This window comes from Haematobia irritans, chromosome 1 (genome assembly GCF_050003625.1).
Source record: "Haematobia irritans isolate KBUSLIRL chromosome 1, ASM5000362v1, whole genome shotgun sequence".
NCBI classification, from domain to species: Eukaryota; Metazoa; Arthropoda; class Insecta; order Diptera; family Muscidae; genus Haematobia; species Haematobia irritans.
The window spans coordinates 91961017-91982747 of NC_134397.1; positions in this window are offsets into that span (position 1 = coordinate 91961017).

Genomic DNA, 21731 nt, shown 5'->3' on the forward strand with positions numbered 1-21731 from the left:
GACCAACCTTTTAGTATACGGATCGGCTTAGAATTAAATTCTGAGTCGATTTAGCGATGTCCGTCTGTCTGTCTGTCTGTCCGTCTGTCTGTCCGTCTGTCTGTCCGTCTGTCTGTCTGTCTGTCTGTCTGTTGATGTATTTTTGTGTGCAAAGTACAGCTCGCAGTTTTATTCCGATTGTCCTAAAATTTGGTATAGGGTCCTGTTTCGGCTCAAAGACGATCCCTATTGATTTTGGAAAAAATCGGTTCAGATTTAGATATAGCTGCCATATATATTTTTCGCCGATTTGGTCATAATTGGCGTGTATATCAACCGATCTTCCTCCGAATATTTTATGGGTCTCGAAAAACTTGCAAAATACCAGCCAAATCGGTTCAGATTTGGATATATCTCCCATATATAGCTTTCGCCCGATTTACACTCATATGACCACAGAGGCCAATTTTTAACTCCGATTTAGTTGAAATTTAGCACAGGGAGTAGAATTAGCATTGAAACTATGCGTGCCAAATTTGGTTGAAATCGGTTCAGATTTGGATATATCTCCCATATATAGCTTTCGCCCGATTTACACTCATATGACCACAGAGGCCAATTTTTTGCTCCGATTTAGTTGAAATTTTGCACAGGGAGTAGAATTAGCATTGTAGCTATGCGTGCCAAATTTGGTTGAAATCGGTTCAGATTTAGATATATCTCCCATATATAGCTTTCGCCCGATTTACACTCATATGACCACAGAGGCTAATTTTTAACTCCGATTTAGTTGAAATTTTGCACAGAGAGTGGAATTAGCATTGTTGCTATGCGTGCCAAATTTGGTTGAAATCGGTTCAGATTTAGATATAGCTCCCATATATATGTTTTTCTGATTTCGACAAAAATGGTCAAAATACCAACAATTTCCTTGTAAAATCGCCACTGCTTAGTCGCAAAGTTGTAAAAATGACTCTAATTTTCCTAAACTTCTAATACATATATATCGAGCGATAAATCATAAATAAACTTTTGCAAAGTTTCCTTAAAATTGCTTCAGATTTAAATGTTTCCCATATTTTTTTACTAACATTGTGTTCAACCCTAGTGCATTAGCCGACTTAAATTTAGAGTCTATAGATTTGTAGAAGTCTATGTAATTCTGTCCAGATCGAGTGATATTTAAATGTATGTATTTGGGACAAACCTTTATATATAGCCCACAACACATTTGACGGATGTTATATGGTATCGAAAATTTAGATCTACAAAGTGGTGCAGGGTATAATATAGTCGGCCCCGCCCGACTTTAGACTTTCCTTACTGGTTTTTTACTAACATTGTGTTCAACCCTAGTGCATTAGCCGACTTAAATTTAGAGTCTATAGATTTGTAGAAGTCTATCTAATTCTGTCCAGATCGAGTGATATTTAAATGTATGTATTTGGGACAAACCTTTATATATAGCCCCCAACACATTTGACGGATGTGATATGGTATCGAAAATTTAGATCTACAAAGTGGTGCAGGGTATAATATAGTCGGCCCCGCCCGACTTTAGACTTTCCTTACTGGTTTTTAGTTAATTAGGTGCATATTTTGTTTCATAAAAGACATATTTTATTAATACATTAAATATATTTATTAAGAATTATACCAGCATCGACTGGCCTTAGGTTAGGTTAAAGTGGCAGCCCGATTTAGTTTCAGGCTCACTTAGACTGTTCAGTCCACACTGAAAAAACAGTGAACCCACCAGGAAAGATAACTTTCGATTAATTTTAGAAAATTTGGAACTTTTTTAGAAAATTTTAACTAAACAGTATTACAAGCGCTGGCATCACTCCGATATGGCAAAAATAAGTAAATATTTTTCGACAAATTCAAGAAAATTTATTAGACATAACTAAATTTTTTCAGTAGTTAAAGAAAATTTAAATTTAAAGAAATAATGAACTATTTTGTAAGAAATGCGAAATTAGGAAATCTTTATGCTTTATTTGTGTATAACTTTTTCCAGTTTTTTAGTTCATTTAACTAACATATGCAAAAAATTATTTGACTAAAATAAACTTTTTGCAAACATAATGATTTTATGAACTAATATAAAGTTAATATGACTTTAGTGAAATAGAGAGTTCACTTTTTTTTGAGTGCATTGTCATACCACATTAACTAAAAGCGTCAATTACATATGGGCATTTCTAGTTTTAACCGCTGAACCATCTCGATTATTTTCTTCTGTTGGACCAACCAGATTGTTCCAAAAACATTAGCAGACTGCTTAAGTTGACGTTATGAAGGTCTGCCAGTATAAAGCTATATAAAGCTATATGCCCCTAAAATTCGCCTACGCCTTACACAAAATGCAGGACACTCACACAAGAGGTGTTTAATTGATTCCTCTTCGCGCCAATAGTTTTTTTCAAAATCGCCTATCAGGCAATGACCTGTTATAGCAGATATCAGGAGTGATAACTGACGTCTTGAGAACACTAGCATATCTAGTGTGCGGTTTAAGTTGAAATGGGGCCATATTTGCTTGCTGCCGTTACAACCCCTGCAATTCTCCCATCGAACATTTGCCATCATAACAGCCTTCTCACGCAGTATGAGCTTGCAGGTAGCTAGGGGCATACCAACAAATTCTAGTTCCCCTGGAATATGTAAGGTAGTCCCTAGCCTCGCTAACTCATCCGCTTCGCAGTTTTCCGGTATGTTCCTATGGCCAGGCACCCATATTAGGGGAATATTGTACTGCTTAGCCATCTCGTTCAGAGATTTGCGGAGTCGATGGCCGTTTTTGAGTTAAGAAACACACAGTCCAAGACTGAGTATATATGTTGATTATGCCAACATATTTTGGAACATTAGTTCCAGCCAATTTACCACATCTCTTATTGCCAATAATTCAGCCTGAAAAACACTACTGTGTTTAGGTAATATTTTCGCTATTCGAAGGTCCAGGTCTTTAGAATATACTGCGAAACCCACTTATCCATCCAATTTGGAGCCATCAGTGTAGAAATCTATATGACGTTTATTCCCTGGGGTCTGTGTGCACCACCTCACTGTTGGGAAAAGTGGTTTCGCCAGAGTGTAATCCACTACGTTTGGCACATGTGTTAATATACCTTTGTATGTTTGCTTGTCCTAGTGTGGCTGAAATCCGTCGCTTCGTTAGATGTTCGTTTAACAGCCCAAGTATTCCTTTGTCAACATTCAGATTTGTCAATCCATTTAATAACGAGCTCGGATGGACGCTGTTGAATGCCCTTTGATGTCTAGAAAATACACAATTGTGTATTCATTGACACATAATGAGCTTTCAATAAAACTGACTAGTTCATGCAATGCGGTCTCAGTAGACATGCCCTTCGAGTTGTCGTTTCGAGAGCAATCTTGAATCGATGCTAGTTCTAAGATAAATATCTATGAACTAGCATCACCGCCAGAACATGGTTCAACCGTCTGATTTCCAGGAAACTGTATGTCCAATAGTTCCTCCAACGTCTCCTCACTGGACGTTGTCCAATTGCCCTCCAATGATTAATGAAACCTGGAGCGGAGTTAGTGGATTCTAGTACCCTCCGTAGTCTGGAAGCCTCGGTCGTATTCTCAATACTGCTACAGTAATCATTCCAAGAGTTATGCTGATCTTTTCTCAGTTCTCGTTTAATTCTCTCAGATTCATCTTGTAAGTGTCCCAATCCCCCGGAGTTCTAAGGGACTTTGCTTTGTTAAAGAGCTTCCTGCTGCATTTCCTTATATTACATAATGAGTTTTGGCTTTGTTTTTAGTGACTCCTCAACCAAAGTCTTATCGGCACATTGAGGCTTCTCCCTATCGTGTCCTATGTAAACCGAATATACCCATTATTTGCATTTGGCTATCTCTAGGCTGGCTACGACAGTATCTGCATTGCTCAATGAAGGAAGCAGAAATAAGTTTAATTCGCCTTGAAATATTAGTTTATTATTCCACTATTTCCAATTACATGCAATATTACATTTTCTCAACCACATAAAGTAATTTTTGTAACTTCTACCTTCCAGTTTTAATAGGTTGCTGTCCAACGATTTTGTCGTCCTTTTACAATGTCAATCTCTACAAATATAACAAAATCACAAACCATTTTTTTTTTTGTTCACAAAAGCTTAGCGTCACTGAATGTTACCTGATAATTGAAGATTCCAAAAAGAAGACGATTGAAGAGGTTGTTATTCTGCTGGTGTTTTCTTATTCATGCTTCCTTTATACACCATATACGTTGATAGATTTATACTGTTTTTTTTACTGATTTTCAAAAAATTTCAAACGAAAAAATCATTAATTTAAAACAACAAATATTTTATATACATCCGTATACATTAAAATCACTATTCCAACTGGAAAAAAAACCCTCGCGAATACATACCGAACATATTGATTACACCGATGACAAGTATCGATTCAAGGTAGATGAAAGAAATATAGGCAAATTTCCTATGTTCTAACAAGGAAAAAAAAGTTTGAATACGTCTTAGTACGAGTGAACTAAAATATTTTTCTATGCTTAGTCTTATTCATATATATGATAAACATTCTATAATAAGGGAAGTCAGAATTTTTACTAATTTGAGGAATGCGTTGTTATCAGTGAATAAAACTTTCTTCTTCGTAAAATTCCACACCATTTTCTACACCCAGAAAAAAGGGGCTCTAATGCCAACTGAACTTTATTTTAGTTCATGAAGATTAGTTGATTTTAGTTAAATTTTGCACAATATGAGTAAATGTTCCTTAGTTGAATAATTTTTTGCTAACTTTAATGACATGAACTAAAAATAAGAAAAAAAGTTGTATACAAATATAGTGCACAATTTTACTAAAAAATAAAATAGTTCATATTTTCTTAAAATGGCAGAAGTTTGCTTAAATTGAGTTCATAAGTCTCTCAAATGAGTAAATTTTACTAAAATTGTACCTGTCATGAACTTCGTATAGCGCTAAAGACATTTTAACAATTTTTAAATCCAATTTTTTCTTTCAACATATGAAATTTTCTTAAACAAGAGAAAAAAATTAATTATTTTTAATAAATTTTCTTCAATTTGACAAAAAGTATTAACTTATTTGTAACATGTTGCAATTAGAAAACAATTTTAGTTAAAATTTTCTAAAATAAACCTACATTTTCTTCCACGCTGGGTTCACTTTTTTTTGGGTGTAGTTAATGAACTATTTCAAACTGTTCTCTGTTTAGGATTTTGTTTACTGTAACAAGCAAATTTTATTATATTATACAAAAATTCAACTTAATGGAAACAGAAATGCTAAACTAAATTGATGAATATTTTTCTTTAGTTTCGAAGACTCTTTTTCTGGGTGTATAGCTTCTTAAAATGTAAAATAATAAATTAGAATGAAGTGAGAAAAAGAATTCTTCTAATCCGTAAAGTAGGTTGCCTTCATTAACTTTGAATAATACAGAACCCCTTTTTCCCATGAAGCCCAGAAATGTTATATCTATAGATTAAATAATTTATCGGTTTTTACTTTTGTACGCTAAACAAGCAAACACGCCCAGCAACGACTCCACCACTAGATTTCCACCTTAAAACTAAACTCATAACGCCCATTTTTATTTCTCATACAATCCTCGGCAAAAATACGAAATCAATACTCACATACTTTAGTGCAACTAAGTAACCGAAATTGGATGCACTAAACGGCTTCGGGTCTGCAATGAAGTGCGTTTACTAACAAAAGTTTGGCATCGGTAAAAGCATACTTTAGTGCAACTTTGTAAGTGAGTGTGGTTGCACTAAATTGTCTTTCGCTTACTGAATTTGTCAAAATCAGCACTTGTTTCATATTCCTACTAGCATTTTCTTTTCAAAGTTTTTATTCTTAATAACGCCAAAAATGTACATGCAATTTACGCCGAAGAAACTGAGCCGAAAATTACTGCGTACAGTATACAGTGATACTTTGTACTGCTTCCAAATTTATGAATAGTTTTTGCTGGGAAGTTCAATATGATCAAAAGCAAAATAACATTTTCGTGCAATTCTCAAATATGGTAAGAATGAACTACTGTATGATAAAAATGGTCATGAATTGGCGCCAATAATTCTCTTCATTACTTTTAGTTCATTTTTTTCTTCTATGCCGATCCGCAGATTTGACCTTTGATGCTCCTTGTAGGAGAAAATTTCACCTAACTCGCTTGAAATTTTTTACGTTGAGTTAGTATTTGGCCTTTCACAACCATGCAAAATTGGTCCATATCGGTTCATAATTATATATAGCCCCACAAATACCAGCCCCATATTTCCTTAATTACAGAGCAAAAATGGTTCATATCGGTTCGTAATTATTTATAGACTCCCCTATATGTACCGGCCAAGAACTGAATTATATAGGTTTTTTATCTGCCTTTTTTGTTTAACATATGGACTAACTTACAATCTAGAAGTGAATTTTAAGAAGATTAAAGATACCTTGCCATCGGCAAGTGTTACGACAACCCAAGTAATTTGATTGTGGACAACAGCCTTTAGTAAAAATTTATACGCAATCCATGGTAGATACATAATATTCGGCCTGGCCGAACTTACGACCGTATATACTTGTTATGACATATGTTTCTACTGTGTAGTAAAAAACAAGTATATACGGCCGTAAGTTCGGCCAGGCCGAATCTTATGTACCCTCCACCAAACTTCTACAAAAGACTGTCAAGAAAAGTTTATGTACAATACTTCGTAGCCATTTCGTATATTCGTAAAAAGTTATGTAATGTTTCGTAAAATTAACGAAGAGAATTCTTTCGGTGCAGTGAGCGAGACAAACAGACGAAGATCTTTAGTTTGTCTTAAAATGTATCCCTAAAAAGTTCCCCTTTAATTTGCTTTTAATGAACTCTTTTTTAGCGCCAAAAGAAAACTTCTTGTGTGTACAAGAAAACTCTTCCTTCAGTGTACATTTCCTTCCTTGTAGGTTCACTTTTTTGCGTGTACTTAAATTCTCCACTTCTTCGTCTATGAATCAGTAGCAAAATCATTAGAGTAAATACAAAATTTTGCTGTTTTCAGTTTTCTAAGAAATGTTGAAGTGCAAGTATATGTTAACCAATTTCTAACACCATTTCAATAATATGGAAACACAATGGATGTACATCTTTCCTTCTTTTGTGGGAAATTATTTACATGAAACATTACACCAAGGACTCTCTAACCCCCAAATGAATGCTATTAGTCACATTAAATGCTAAATGCATTACCAGATTCATTGAAATTTGTCTACAAAATTTCCTCATAATACGTAGACAAATTTTATATGTTTTCATACTAACTTCCAACCTATAGAATGCAGATGTCATTTGACAATGTTTTAATATCGCCAAAGTCTCCAGAATACCGACATTGTAAGGTGATTAACAAAGACCACGTAAACAATCTCGCTCTCGCTCCCTTTGCAAGGTTGAAAGAAACATTTGAAAAGTTTTCACGATGTGACGTCAGATGACATGAAAACAGTTACCATACATTTTTAATCAAAATGGACTAATGGACCCCATTGGCATGCCATGGCATTCTATGATAGTCCGTTGAAATATGGATGTGGTCGAAGGAGGAGAAACAAACATTAGTTTTTCTTTTCAATCTTGTTGTTGTTGTTGGTGGTGTTTTTTTCTTGCTTCTCTTGTTTGGAAAATGAAAACGAAAGACTGCACCTTGGATGGAGTGATTGAAAATCAATGCTCCGTCTATTTTCCACTTTTTTTGTTTTGGTGTTTCATGCCGCAGGATGTACTTAATGAAATGATAAAGCATTTCATGAGGTCTGCAGGAAATTTTGTTTTTCTCCAGCTTTTCCAGCTTTGTGGTTGTTAATGAAAAAAACCTTGATTGTGGAGGGGTGGCTATTGCAAGGAAACTAGGAAGCAAGCCAGCAATGAGCAAACGAGCTCGTATAACTCCTATATCCGTTCGGCAAGTATATTCTGCGTCTAAAGGCCAAACCTGATACTGCTCTCCATATTTTCATGGGACATAACGAGTACTCGGTATCCATTGACCGTTGGTTCGCTGACTGGCTGGTTGGGCTGGACGGTTGGTTGGTTCTTCTGTTGTGGCCCTTCGTCGAAAACCTGCATCAATGATTTAGTAGCATTGGCCGCATTTAGCTTGTAATTATGGCATGAACTTTGCCTCTTCAAAGAAGTTTTTATGCTCGCGCTTATGCATAAAACATCATCATGTTGCTGGTTTTGCCAGTACCAGTGCCATTGCTGATTCTTGGATGATGGAATGTGGCTTTTACTCTCGTCCTTCTCGGCTCCATCACATCGCTTTTCATACAATCCTGGCCATTGCTATTATTGGTTTGTTTATATTGTTCGTTTGCTAATTTCATGAAAAATTGAAAGGTTTTTTTCTCTTCATTTCTTTAGAATTTTTTTTCTCCATGGAGTTTCCATTTTTTTGTTGTGACCATGGCTGATTCCCACTTCGTTTTTTTGTGTTCTTCATTGTCGAAGGGAAATATACTCTGTTTAATCACTCTGTTTGTGCAGCGGATCAAAATAGTATCAGATAGAAAAGTCGATGGGAAACATTGAATACACTGACAAGTACAACAAAGCCCTTGTTTATATGTATCAACGGAAAACCCAATTCTTTTTTCTCTATTGAAATTCTTAATTATACGAGTACTCTTTCTTATAACAGAGCGGAGTATCATGCATACAAATCTGTAATATTCAAAATGCATCCAATATTATTGAGGAGTATAACCCAGTGTTACCAGAGATTGGTACCCGAAAAAATGGGTTCCAAATTCACACAATAAATACTGGCATCATTGCCAAACGAAACAAGTTGGATTCGTTAATTCCCAAAATTATCATGTTTACTTAACTGGACACGCATACAACCGGATAGGGATTGCAATGAGAATCAAAAATCAATATTTTCGATTGTCGAAGAAATAGAAACGTATGTTCCTCGACTTTTTATACCCACCACCATAGTATGGTAACGGGGGTATAATAAGTTTGTCATTCCGTTTGTAACACATCGAAATATCGATTTCCGACTATATAAAGTATATATATATATATATATATATATATATATATATATATATATATATATATATATATATATATATATATATATATATATATATATATATATATATATATATATATATATATATATATATATATATATATATATATATATATATATATATATATATATATATATATATATATATATATATATATATATATATATATATATATATTCTTGATCAGGGAGAAATTCTAAGACGATATAAGCATGTCCGTCTGTTGTAATCACGCTACAGCCTTCAGTAATGGCGCTATCGTCCTGAAATATGGCACAGATTCGTCTTTTGTCTGCAGGCAGGTCAAGTTCGAAGATGGGCTATATCGGTCCAAATTTTGATATAGTCCCCATATAAACCGACCTCCCGATTTGGGGCCTTGGGCTTAAGAAAACTGTAGTTTTTATCCAATTTGCCTGAAATATGAAATCTAGAGGTATTCTAGGACCATAAAGACGTGTATCGAAAATGGTGAGTACCGGTCCATGTTTTGATATAGACCGATCTCCCGATTTTACTTCTTGGGCTTCTAGAATCCGTAGTTTTTACCCAATTTGCCTAAAATTGGAAATCTACAGGTATTCTAGGAAAATAAAGAGATGTACCGAAAATGGTGATTATTGGATCATGTTGCGATATAGCCCCCATATAGATCGATCTCCAGATTTACTTCTTCGGCTTCTAGAATCCGTAGTTTTTATCCAATTTGCCTGAAATTGGAAATCTAGAGGTATTCTTGGACCATAAAGAGGTGTGGCGAATATATTGAGTATCGGTACAGTTTTTGATATAGCCCCTTATAAACCGGCCCTTCGATTTGGGGTCTAGATTCTAGAAATACAATTAAATGTGCTGAATACTGTGTGTATCCTTCCATGTTTTGGTATAGCCCCCATTACACCGAACTCCCGATTTAACTCCTAGGTTTTCTAAAAATTTTAGTTTTTATCCGATTATCCACAAATTGAAAATATACTGGAATTTTAGACCCATAACAAAGTGTATATGATTTAGTTTTATCGGTCCATTTGGCAAGGCCTCCATATAGACCGATTTCACTTATTGAGGGTATAGAAGGCGCACTGATCATGAAAATTGCTTGAAACTGAATGCAAAATTTTCAGATTTTACTTCTCGTAATCATTTAAATAATTGGGATGAAATTCTACATATTTTAGATATCAAGGCGTTATTACGTCATTTTCTTGCACACTTACAAGAGATGTTAAAGATTCCTCTAAAACTCATAAATTCTTATAAATTCAGAATCTGATCTAGTCTTCATAGGTAAAATCTTTACATTTATCTGTGGGAAGCGTACTGGTTGAACTGATCTGCTTGGGAAAATATCTGTCATCAAACCCCCCTGAAATTTTCGTAGGAAACTAGTATATTTGATTCATGGTGATGGGCATTTAAGATTCGGCTCGGCCGAACTTTCTGCTGTATATACTTGTTAAAATTTGAATAAGTCGAATTTCATAATAAATCGAGCTACATGACATTCCTCTTTTAACTTAAAGTAAACTTTGAGATTTTTTTGTTAAAGTTCAATTGGTTACTCTTTGGTAACACAATTACCAACAAAACCCATTTGTTATTCATCAACAAACTTAATAATTAGGATTTGGTAGAATATACATAGTACCCGCATGTAGTCAAAAATCGATTTTGTTGACTTTGTATCTTTTCTAATGGCAACTTTCCATCTCAAGTGATTGTGTGGGTCGTTAAAACATTTTCAAAGTGGAGGTGGAACCATGTACACAAACAATTTTGTCCGCACCATCACACCGAAAAAAAATATTGTCGCGAGGCCAAAGATTTCTTGTTCTTAAAATAGGAATTCGTTTTTTGCTTAGCAGAGAAGACACATTTCTCAAATATAAGTTATTTTTCGTTATTCAAAAGTCGATAAATTTTTCATTGAAATCGGTTTGTCCTTATTAAGTGATTCGGCTTAATCTGGCATTGCATCATTTCTACTTGAAGTCGATTCTGAATTTGGACACTTAAGGTGTCGTTAACATGTTTTTAACGGACTTTGAGGAAAAAATCAGAAAACAAATAATTTCAAATTTTTTCCTAATACCAAGTACGTAAAACTAAAATTCAAAAGATAATTGTGTCTTAAAAGTAACATTAATTGAATTCTGTCAATTCTTCGGATCGAAATCAATACAATACTCATTAGCGCAAAGACACAATCATTGCACACATAAACCAAAAATACCTAAACATTCAAATTCCGCATTTTATCTCAACCACCGACTGGTTTTTCTAATTCGCCAAGTTCCAATCCATTGTAGAGGGAAGGTAAAGCGTAAAACTACGAGATTTTCGAAAAATTTTCGGCCGGCCCAAATACCCACCACCATGGATCACATTAGGGATTACATGCTCCCTCATGAAGATCGGTGCAAATGGTAAGTTTGACGAAGCTAAAGTTTGCACTCAAGAAAAAGAGCGTTTTTCATATGTTTCGATGTAAAAAAAATATAAATTTGGGACTCAAATTTCTAACGCATTATATTTAGAGGCGTAAGCAAACATTGTTCTAGTATTAAATGTTTGGGCCATATATGTTAATAATATGTTATAATATATAATGTTTGGGATATCATTATACCCTTCACCACTACTGTGGTACAGGGTATAATAAGTTTGTGCATTTGTATGTAACGCCAAGAAGGAAAAGTCTGAGACCCATCGTTTAGTATACCGATCGTCTTAGAATTAAATTCTGAGTCGATTTAGCGATGTCCGTCTGTCTGTTGATGTATTTTTGTGTGCAAAGTACAGCTCGCAGTTTTAGTCCGATTGTCCTAAAATTTGGTATAGGGTCCTCTTTCGGCTCAAAGACGATCCCTATTGACTTTGGAAAAAATCGGTTCAGATTTAGATATAGCTGCCATATATATTTTTCACCGATCTGGTCATAATTGGCGTGTATATCAACCGATCTTCCTTAAATTCCGTACATCCGAATATTTTATGAGTCTCGAAAAACTTGCAAAATATCAGCCAAATCGGTTCAGGTTTAGATATAGCTCCCATATAGCTTTCGCCCGATTTACACTCATTTGCCCACAGAGGCCAATTTTTGGCTCCGATTTAGTTGAAATTTTGCACAGGGAGTAGAATTAGCATTGTAGCTATGCGTGCCAAATTTGGTTGAAATCGGTTCAGATTTAGATATAGCTCCCATATATAGCTTTCGCCCGATTTACACTCATATGACCACAGAGGCCAATTTTTAACTCCGATTTAGTTGAAATTTTGCACAGGGAGTAGAATTAGCATTGTAGATATGCGTACCAAATTTGGTTGACATCGGTTCAGATTTAGATTTAGCTCCCATATATATGTTTTTCTGATTTCGACCAACATTTTCCTTGTAAAATCGCCACTGCTTAGTCGAAAAGTTGTAAAAAATACTCTAATTTTCCTAAACTTCTAATACATATATATAGAGCGATAAATCATAAATAAACTTTTGCGAAGTTTCCTTAAAATTGCTTCAGATTTAAATGTTTCCCATATTTTTTTTACCAAAATTGTGTTCCACCCTAGTGCATTAGCCAACTTAAATTTTGAGTCTATAGATTTTGTAGAAGTCTATCAAATTCTGTCCAAATCGAGTGATATTTAAATGTATGTATTTGGGACAAACCTTTATATATAGCCCCCAACACATTTGACGGATGTGATATGGTATCAAAATGTAGATCTACAAAGTGGTGCAGGGTATAATATAGTCGGCCCCGCCCGACTGTAGACTTTCCTTACTTTTCCGTCCTAGACGGACGGAAAAGACTGTTTTTCATATGTTTGGGTGTAAAAATTATATGTTAATAAATCAAATTTTTTAACACAATATTTTTAAGTGCAAGCATATAATGTTCATAAAGTAGCATAACATGTTTGGGACATATATGTTAATATGTTAGAACATATTATATTTGGGACATTCAAGCGGTCAAATCGGGAGATTGAAAATAGAACGGTATACTCGATATTTATCACATCTGTTGGTATGGTTTAAATAATAAAAAAATGCATCATCTTTGCCCTCAAAAACTCAAATTAGGGGATCGGTTCATAAGATCCCGGAATATAAATCTTAACTGATGCAGTCCAACGAAATTTGTTATGTTTACGCTATGTTAGGTTGGGGCTGAATAAAACCCTTAATTGATGTATCCTATGAAATATGTATAGTTTACAGTGGTTCGTTTTCTTCCGTTCTGAAAATTTCAATGTGAAAATGGCACCTCGATCTAATAAATAGATACAAAAAAAATATTGAGGACCATTATGCAACACAGCACGCCTACACCCTAATTTGCATTAAATAATCTTCAAACCGTAGTGTCCATTCATATAAAGATTTCATGAATTTTATGTGCGTGTGTGTTTTTTCACTATGAGATGCTTCCGTGAGGTCAAATGATTCAATTAACACATTGAAGCAAGTTCTCGCAAAAAGTAGTCAGAGGAATGGGCTTTGTCTTCCCTCAAGACAAATTGGGTGAATTTGGCTGGTAAGCTTTAATGCATCCACAATATAGTCTCTATTCTGCGCAACTCTCTCAATAGAGTACAGCTAACTTCACGAGAAATCTGCCAAGATTACTTGGCGCAAAAAAGTTTTACACTAATAGAAGAATGTCTCTACGTAGTGGAAAAATTTCAAAAGGTGGTTGACCAAATTGGTACATATTTGGTTCAAACAACTTCACTAAATCAAAACACTGAGTTGAAATTTCTTTAGAAGTACGAAAAATCTGTTTCAACTACCCAATATTTTCTGAAGTAATTGCACTATTAGAAAAACATGTTTTTCACATGTTCCGATATAAATAAAATGTGTTTCGGGTACAATTTTTAAACACAATATATTTAATGTTCCTAAACTAACACTAAATGTTTGGGACACATATGTTAATATGTTAGAATCTATTATGTTTGGGGCATGAATGTTTCATAAAAATAATATGCGTGAATGTAAACATATATAAAATTACAAATTTCGAGTAAACATATATATGTTGTGATATTTTATTCAGAGAGCGACATAGAGAGAGAGAGTATAGAGAAAGAAATAGAGATAGAAACCCGGAGGGTTGACGAAACATATCAACATAACACAGCGAGAGAATCAAAAGAGAGCAATTTCTGTGAAACTGTTTGTATGTTGTTTCGGAAAACTGTTTTATGATAAGACCAAAAATGTGATATGCTTAAGTCTAAATATTATTTAATTTGAATATTAGAATGAGTATTCGGAGTAAAGAGAATAGACATTCGCAACCAAGAGAATGGACAGTTGAAAAAAAAACAGCATGTGTTTCGCCTTGAGAGCAGCATTTTATGTATGCGTGGACATGTGTTTTGTTTATCATTTTTGCATTATGGTCACAATTTTTTTCTTGGTTCGTTAAAAGAAATTGGAACGTACGAGGAGTAAGTCAAAATATTTAGGCAAAGGAAAATAAAAAAAAACGGTGGAAAATATACAAAAATTACAAAGGGATCTTCATAAAAATAACGAAAGGGCACTATACTCTTTTTAGAGTTGGGACAGTAAAATGAAAAAAGGAGGAAACAGTGAAAAATTAAACAGTAAAATATATAAAAACAAAGTTTAGTTCCTCTTTATTAATGTTAATATGTTAGAATCTATTATGTTTGGGGCATGATTGTTTCATAAAAATAATATGTGTGAATGTAAACATATATAAAATTACAAATTTCGAGTAAACATATATATGTTGTGATATTTTATTCAGAGAGCGACATAGAGAGAGAGAGAGAGTATAGAGAAAGAAATAGAGATGGAAACCCGGAGGGTTGACGAAACATATCAACATAACACAACGAGAGAATCAAAAGAGAGCAATTTCTGTGAAACTGTTTGTATGTTGTTTCGGAAAACTGTTTTATGATAAGACCAAAAATGTGATATGCTTAAGTCTAAATATTATTTAATTTGAATATTAGAATGAGTATTCGGAGTAAAGAGAATAGACATTCGCAACCAAGAGAATGGACAGTTGAAAAAAAAAACAGCATGTGTTTCGCCTTGAGAGCAGCATTTTATGTATGCGTGGACATGTGTTTTGTTTATCATTTTTGCATTATGGTCACAATTTTTTTCTTGGTTCGTTAAAAGAAATTGGAACGTACGAGGAGTAAGTCAAAATATTTAGGCAAAGGAAAATAAAAAAAACGGTGGAAAATATACAAAAATTACAAAGGGATCTTCATAAAAATAACGAAAGGGCACTATACTCTTTTTAGAGTTGGGACAGTAAAATGAAAAAAGGAGGAAACAGTGAAAAATTAAACAGTAAAATATATAAAAACAAAGTTTAGTTCCTCTTTATTAATGTTAATATGTTAGAATCTATTATGTTTGGGGCATGAATGTTTCATAAAAATAATATGTGTGAATGTAAACATATATAAAATTACAAATTTCGAGTAAACATATATATGTTGTGATATTTTAGTCAGAGAGCGACATAGAGAGAGAGAGAGTATAGAGAAAGAAATAGAGATGGAAACCCGGAGGGTTGACGAAACATATCAACATAACACAACGAGAGAATCAAAAGAGAGCAATTTCTGTGAAACTGTTTGTATGTTGTTTCGGAAAACTGTTTTATGATAAGACCAAAAATGTGATATGCTTAAGTCTAAATATTATTTAATTTGAATATTAGAATGAGTATTCGGAGTAAAGAGAATAGACATTCGCAACCAAGAGAATGGACAGTTGAAAAAAAAACAGCATGTGTTTCGCCTTGAGAGCAGCATTTTATGTATGCGTGGACATGTGTTTTGTTTATCATTTTTGCATTATGGTCACAATTTTTTTCTTGGTTCGTTAAAAGAAATTGGAACGTACGAGGAGTAAGTCAAAATATTTAGGCAAAGGAAAATAAAAAAAAAAACGGTGGAAAATATACAAAAATTACAAAGGGATCTTCATAAAAATAACGAAAGGGCACTATACTCTTTTTAGAGTTGGGACAGTAAAATGAAAAAAGGAGGAAACAGTGAAAAATTAAACAGTAAAATGTATAAAAACAAAGTTTAGTTCCTCTTTATTAATAAGTAGTCCAAAAGGAGTTGACGGACACCTTCAAATATAAAAGCGGGCGTTAGGGAGTTTTGCAGCTAAAACAATTGAAAAAGTTTATTTTCTTTAAAATGAATTATTAAAGAAAAGTAAAAGGCAAAACAGGTTTATTTTAGAGCGATAATGCCAACTTGATACCGGCCCTAAAGGTAAAAATGAAATTAAGTACAAAACACGATAAGTTTTAAGTGCATTTTAAATGGTTTTAAATGCTGGTAAAAAACTGTTCACGCCTAAATAAATTTATATGTATATTATAAAATTATTTATGTATGTTTATTCACAACTCCACGTTCTTCTTTTGTTAGTTTTTGAATTCCTTCCAAACTTTCAAACTTTTATACCAAAAACAGTTTTTTGTTAAAAAATTGTTATTTTATTTATTTTGCAATAAAAAAATAATATTTTATCCAAAAGTTTAGTCCATTTCGTTTATATTTATATAATTATATTATATATGTATGTTTATATTCAACTCCACGTTCTTCTTTTGTTAGAGTTTTTGAATTCCTTCCAAAATTTCAAACTTTTATACCAAAAACAGTTTTTTGTTACAAAATTGTTATTTTGCAATAAAAAATATTATTTTATCCAAAATCTCAGTCCATTTCGTTTATTTGATATAAACTGCTTCTAACTGTAAATCTTTAATAACCCACATTTCGAAGTTTAATTATAAAAATTTAATATAGTATAAATATAAATGTGTAAATTAAAAAACAAAATGGTGTTCGGTTGGAGCAGGAATTGAACCGACGACCCTTTGCCTGCAAGGCAGACATGCTAACCACTGCTCCACGTGGCCAACAAATGTATGTTTCTGTTAAATAATGTTATGTTTGCGTGGGCTCATGGGCGCTGCAAACTATGCTATATAAATGTAACTTATAACGATAATTGTCTACTGGTGACTATAACAGCTACGTAGCCCAGTGGATAGTGTGTTGGCTTACAAACTGGATGGGTCTCGGTTCGATTCTCCGTCCAGGCGAAAGGTAAAATTTAAAAAGTTTATAAAAATGAATAATTTCATCTACATTATTTGTATTACAGAAAAAGGTGCCGAGAACTAAAAAATTTCGTGGAAGTGAAAATTATGTGAGGGAATGAGCACATTCTTCTTTGGGCAAAATTCTTCCAAGCATATAATATGTTTGGGCTCAAAATGCTTCCAAACATATAATATGTGCTTCCTGCAAAATATGTTTGGAACATATGTTAGAGAAGCGATTTTTTCTTGAGGGTGTGGTAGCTTATGAAGGGATCATTCTTGATGCTGCTACTTTCGATACTGCGATACTGTTCTCACCGTGAGAAATTTATTCGAAAACGCTTCTTTTCTTAAAGGCGGAAATACATAAAGGGAGGTAACAAATCTTAAAAAAAGTTAAACATCTTTAAAATAGTTTTAACTTTCCAACATTTGAATATCATTTATTCAATTGGATTGGTTTAGCATATCATATGTTATAGTCGGATCCTACTGTATTTTTCACCTTCACCAGGGCTCGTTCTTATATATGTAGTTTGTAGTGTGATTAAATTTCGCATATGCCGAAGCAATAGCGTATTTCTCATGTTTCGCCTACCAATCACGAGTGTATTTTACAGCGGGTCGTCGGCTTTCCATCTACAATAGACCCATGGACATTAATGGTGATGGTGTTGATGATGACGGTGATGGCGATAAGAACATAAAATTCAATTCCTCTGAGAGGACGAGGAATAAATAACAGCATAAAAAACAACCAAAACACACAGAAAGGATGCGAACTGTGGACAAAATATTAAACAAAGCAAAACATGAGCAACAGCATCCAAATGAGAAATGCAAAAATAAATAAACTGAACTGATTTTTAACCCTTTTTGGCTAATGTTCGTCTCCCAGTTACTAAGGCACCCTCTACCCATGCAGCATGCCTACCAAACTAGCCTTGGCGATACAATTTGGAGTTATGTGGTGACTAGGGATGGTCGATGGGCGTTATGGTTGAACTGAATCAGTGAGTGGCAAGTTTATGATTTTCAGCTTATTTACTTTCCATCCGCCGCAGAAATCCATTTGAAAAATTGACTTTACCCTTAAAGCATAATTTTTGCGCTTGATGTTATAGCAGAAAACCCATAAAACATTTGGAATATTCTTTGTGAAAGCATTACAGTCTGATACCTCTTACTGTATATTAATTATGTAGTTGAACTAAAAAAATATGATTCTTCTAGGAATATGTACCAAAATGCTAATAAAAGACGACTGACACATTATTATATTTGGAGTAAACATATATATGTTACGAACTTCGACAGATTTCATATGTTTTATATCCACACGATTTAAAATGTTGGTTTAAGTTCCGGTGTAAATAACATATGTTCTGCCCTACATTGTGGTGAACATGTTGTCATTGACAACAACAAACGATCTGAAAGGTTCTGTCAAGGCTTGGACATATTACCTATTACCCTCCGAGAAAAATAAGGCCAAGCAATTGTTATGGAAAAACGCCTCGGCGTTTGCTTTTGAGAAGAGAAATCAAGGAAGAACTGGTGAAGCATGAAATAAATACCACAGAACAGAAACCATTAAAATAAGCCCCACGAAGTGTTCCCCTGGCAAAACGATATGAGGTCCAAAAACTCGTAAAGAAATGGCGGAAAGTGGTGTGATCGAGCCATCATCAAGTTCTTGGTGCTCACCAGCTGTGCTAGTCAAAAAGAAAGATAGAAGCACCCGATTCTGCGTGGACTACAGAATGATGTCACCAAGAAAGACATTTATCCGTTTCCACGCATTGATGACACGTTGGACAAACTATTTCTACGCTTGACTTGTAGAGCGGCTATTGGCAAGTAGAGATAGCCGAAAAAGATAAAGAAAAAACAGCTTTTGCCGTGGTCTTTGGCTTTGGCTATTCAATGTAATGCCATTCGGGCTCTGCAATGCTACCTTCGAGCGATTGATAGAACTGGTGCTAAAGGGGTTGCATTGGAAGTCCTGCTTGATATACCTCTGAAAGGTTCTGTCTGAGAAAACGAGGACTACATCCACAGGTCGAAAGGTTTAATCGCACTCTGGAAGAAAATCTTGGGAAAGTGGAGGACAATAGATCTGCCATTCATGACTCCATCTCTCGGACACCAGCCAAGGTTCTATTCGGAACTGAATTGAAGTTGCCTGGAAATTTGATATTCGGCTCTAAACCTAATGAGCTTGCCATGGAAGAAAACAGTAACGACATAACAAACACATTTGGCGAAGTTCACGAATCAAAGCGCAACCAAATAAAACTGGTCAGCAACAGGATGAAGGCAAGATATGATCGTGCTGCAAATACTGAGGGCTTCCACGAAGGACAATTGCTTTTTAACCCGCAACGAAAGAAAGGATAGTGTCCCAAACTGCTCCTACAAAGTTATCAAGAAGATCAATGATGTTGATAGATCAAAGATGAAAGTTGCACATGGAACGATTGACTCCTTACGGAACGGGTTCTGCCCCTGTTCGGACGAACTGGCTTAAGCGGGAGGCAGTGTTACGAATTTGATATATCTAAATTTAAGTTTACTTAAATTAGTTTCCGTTAATTTAAAATTTCAAATTGTAACGATCAGATAACGTCACACCTTGTTAAGATCATCTCTTTATATTCTAGCACCATTGTAAACTTCTTTTATGTTCTTTTTGTTTGCTTAGTTTCATATCGAAATGTTAGCTTCTCGCTCTCTTTGTTTTGTTATTTTCATTGCCTATTGTTATTGTTGTAGTAATAAGAGCATAACCAGATGTATCTAACAGACGCTTGTAGATTAATCTAGATTAATCTTGTAGTCTCTTCTACAACTATCTTCCAAATCGTCGTACTGTACCTATAAAAGAGCTGGCAGGGGGAACTGTCAGTCAGCGGTAAAATAAATCGCGAACAGTACGCATCGAAAAGTAAATACGTGAAACCTGTCAGTTAAGCAAATATATTGTAGATTGTCGTTATTTGAAAAGAACAGTGTTTTAATTGTTTTGTTATTAAACACGCCTCAACATAAAAACGTAACAATATATAAAAAAATGTTATGTCCCAAACATAATATGTACTAACATATTAACATTTATGTTCATAGCTAGTATATGAACATTATATGATTGTACTTTAAAATACTTTGATAAAATTTTGAGTTCCAAACATATAATTTTTACATGGAAACATATGAAAAACAGTATTTTTCGTCCGTGTATAATTTGTATACATTTAATGTATTACATTACCCACACAAATTGAGCGATTTCCTCTTTTTATATGTTATACTCCACCATAGGATGGGGGTATATTAACTTTGTCATTCATATTAATCTAAGATATATATATTTATTTATTTATTAATTAGTAAGTTACAATTCAAATTGATAACTTAAAAAAGTTTGATGGCTTGACAACTAAGATCTTAAGCTCGCAAGGTTGGTCATCCAACCTACACCGATAGTTATTATGGATGTAGGTTGGATGACGTTGCAAAAGGACCCTATCGGTAGACCCCCCGATCCCCAGATTTTACTTGCGGACCCTCTTGAAGGAGCAAATTTCATCCGATCCGCCAGATTTTGCTTGCGGACGCTCTTGACAACTCTTTAACAACCATGCATGAATTGGTTCATATTGGTCCATAATTAATAGTACCCATATAAACCGAACCCCCGATTTGACTTTCGGAGCTCCTTGAATATGAGGAGATTCGGCAAATGGTAAAATCTAATTATATTTAATTACTATGGAAACAGATTTGATCAGATCTCAATATTGGCCAAGATATAATGTCGTATAAAGGGTGATAGGTCATTTGGTCAAGGGAAAACGCGTGTAAATCGGTGAAATCGTTTATTTAAAAAATCAAATTAAATTTCTTTTTCAAGTTCAATTAGTATAAAATTCAGGAAAAATATTCAGTTAGGCTTTCGCTTTTCCAAATCCGAATTGCCGGGCCTCACGCTTGACACCTGCCATCAGATTTTGTACAGCCACCTTGTCCACCTTCTTCGCCGCAGAAAGCCAGCTTGCCTTGAACTGCTGCTCGTCCTTAGCAGTTTTTTTGGTCTTCTTTAGGTTCCGCTTGACAATAGCCCAGTATTTCTCAATTGGGCGGAGCTCTGGCGTGTTGGGAGGGTTCTTGTCCTTGGGAACCACCTGCACGTTGTTGGCGGCGTACCACTCCATGGCCTTTTTACCGTAATGGCAAGATGCCAAATCCGGCCAAAACAGTACGGAACAACCGTATTTCTTCAGGGAAGGCAGCAAACATTTATTCAAACACTCTTTCACGTAAATTTCTTGGTTGACAGTCCCGGAAGCTATGAAAATGCTGCTTTTCAAGCCACAGGTACAGATGGCTTGCCAAACCAGATATTTCTTTGCGAACTTTGACAGTTTTATGTACTTGAAAATATCTGCTACCTTTCCCCTTCCTTTTGCCGTATAAAACTCCTGTCCCGGAAGC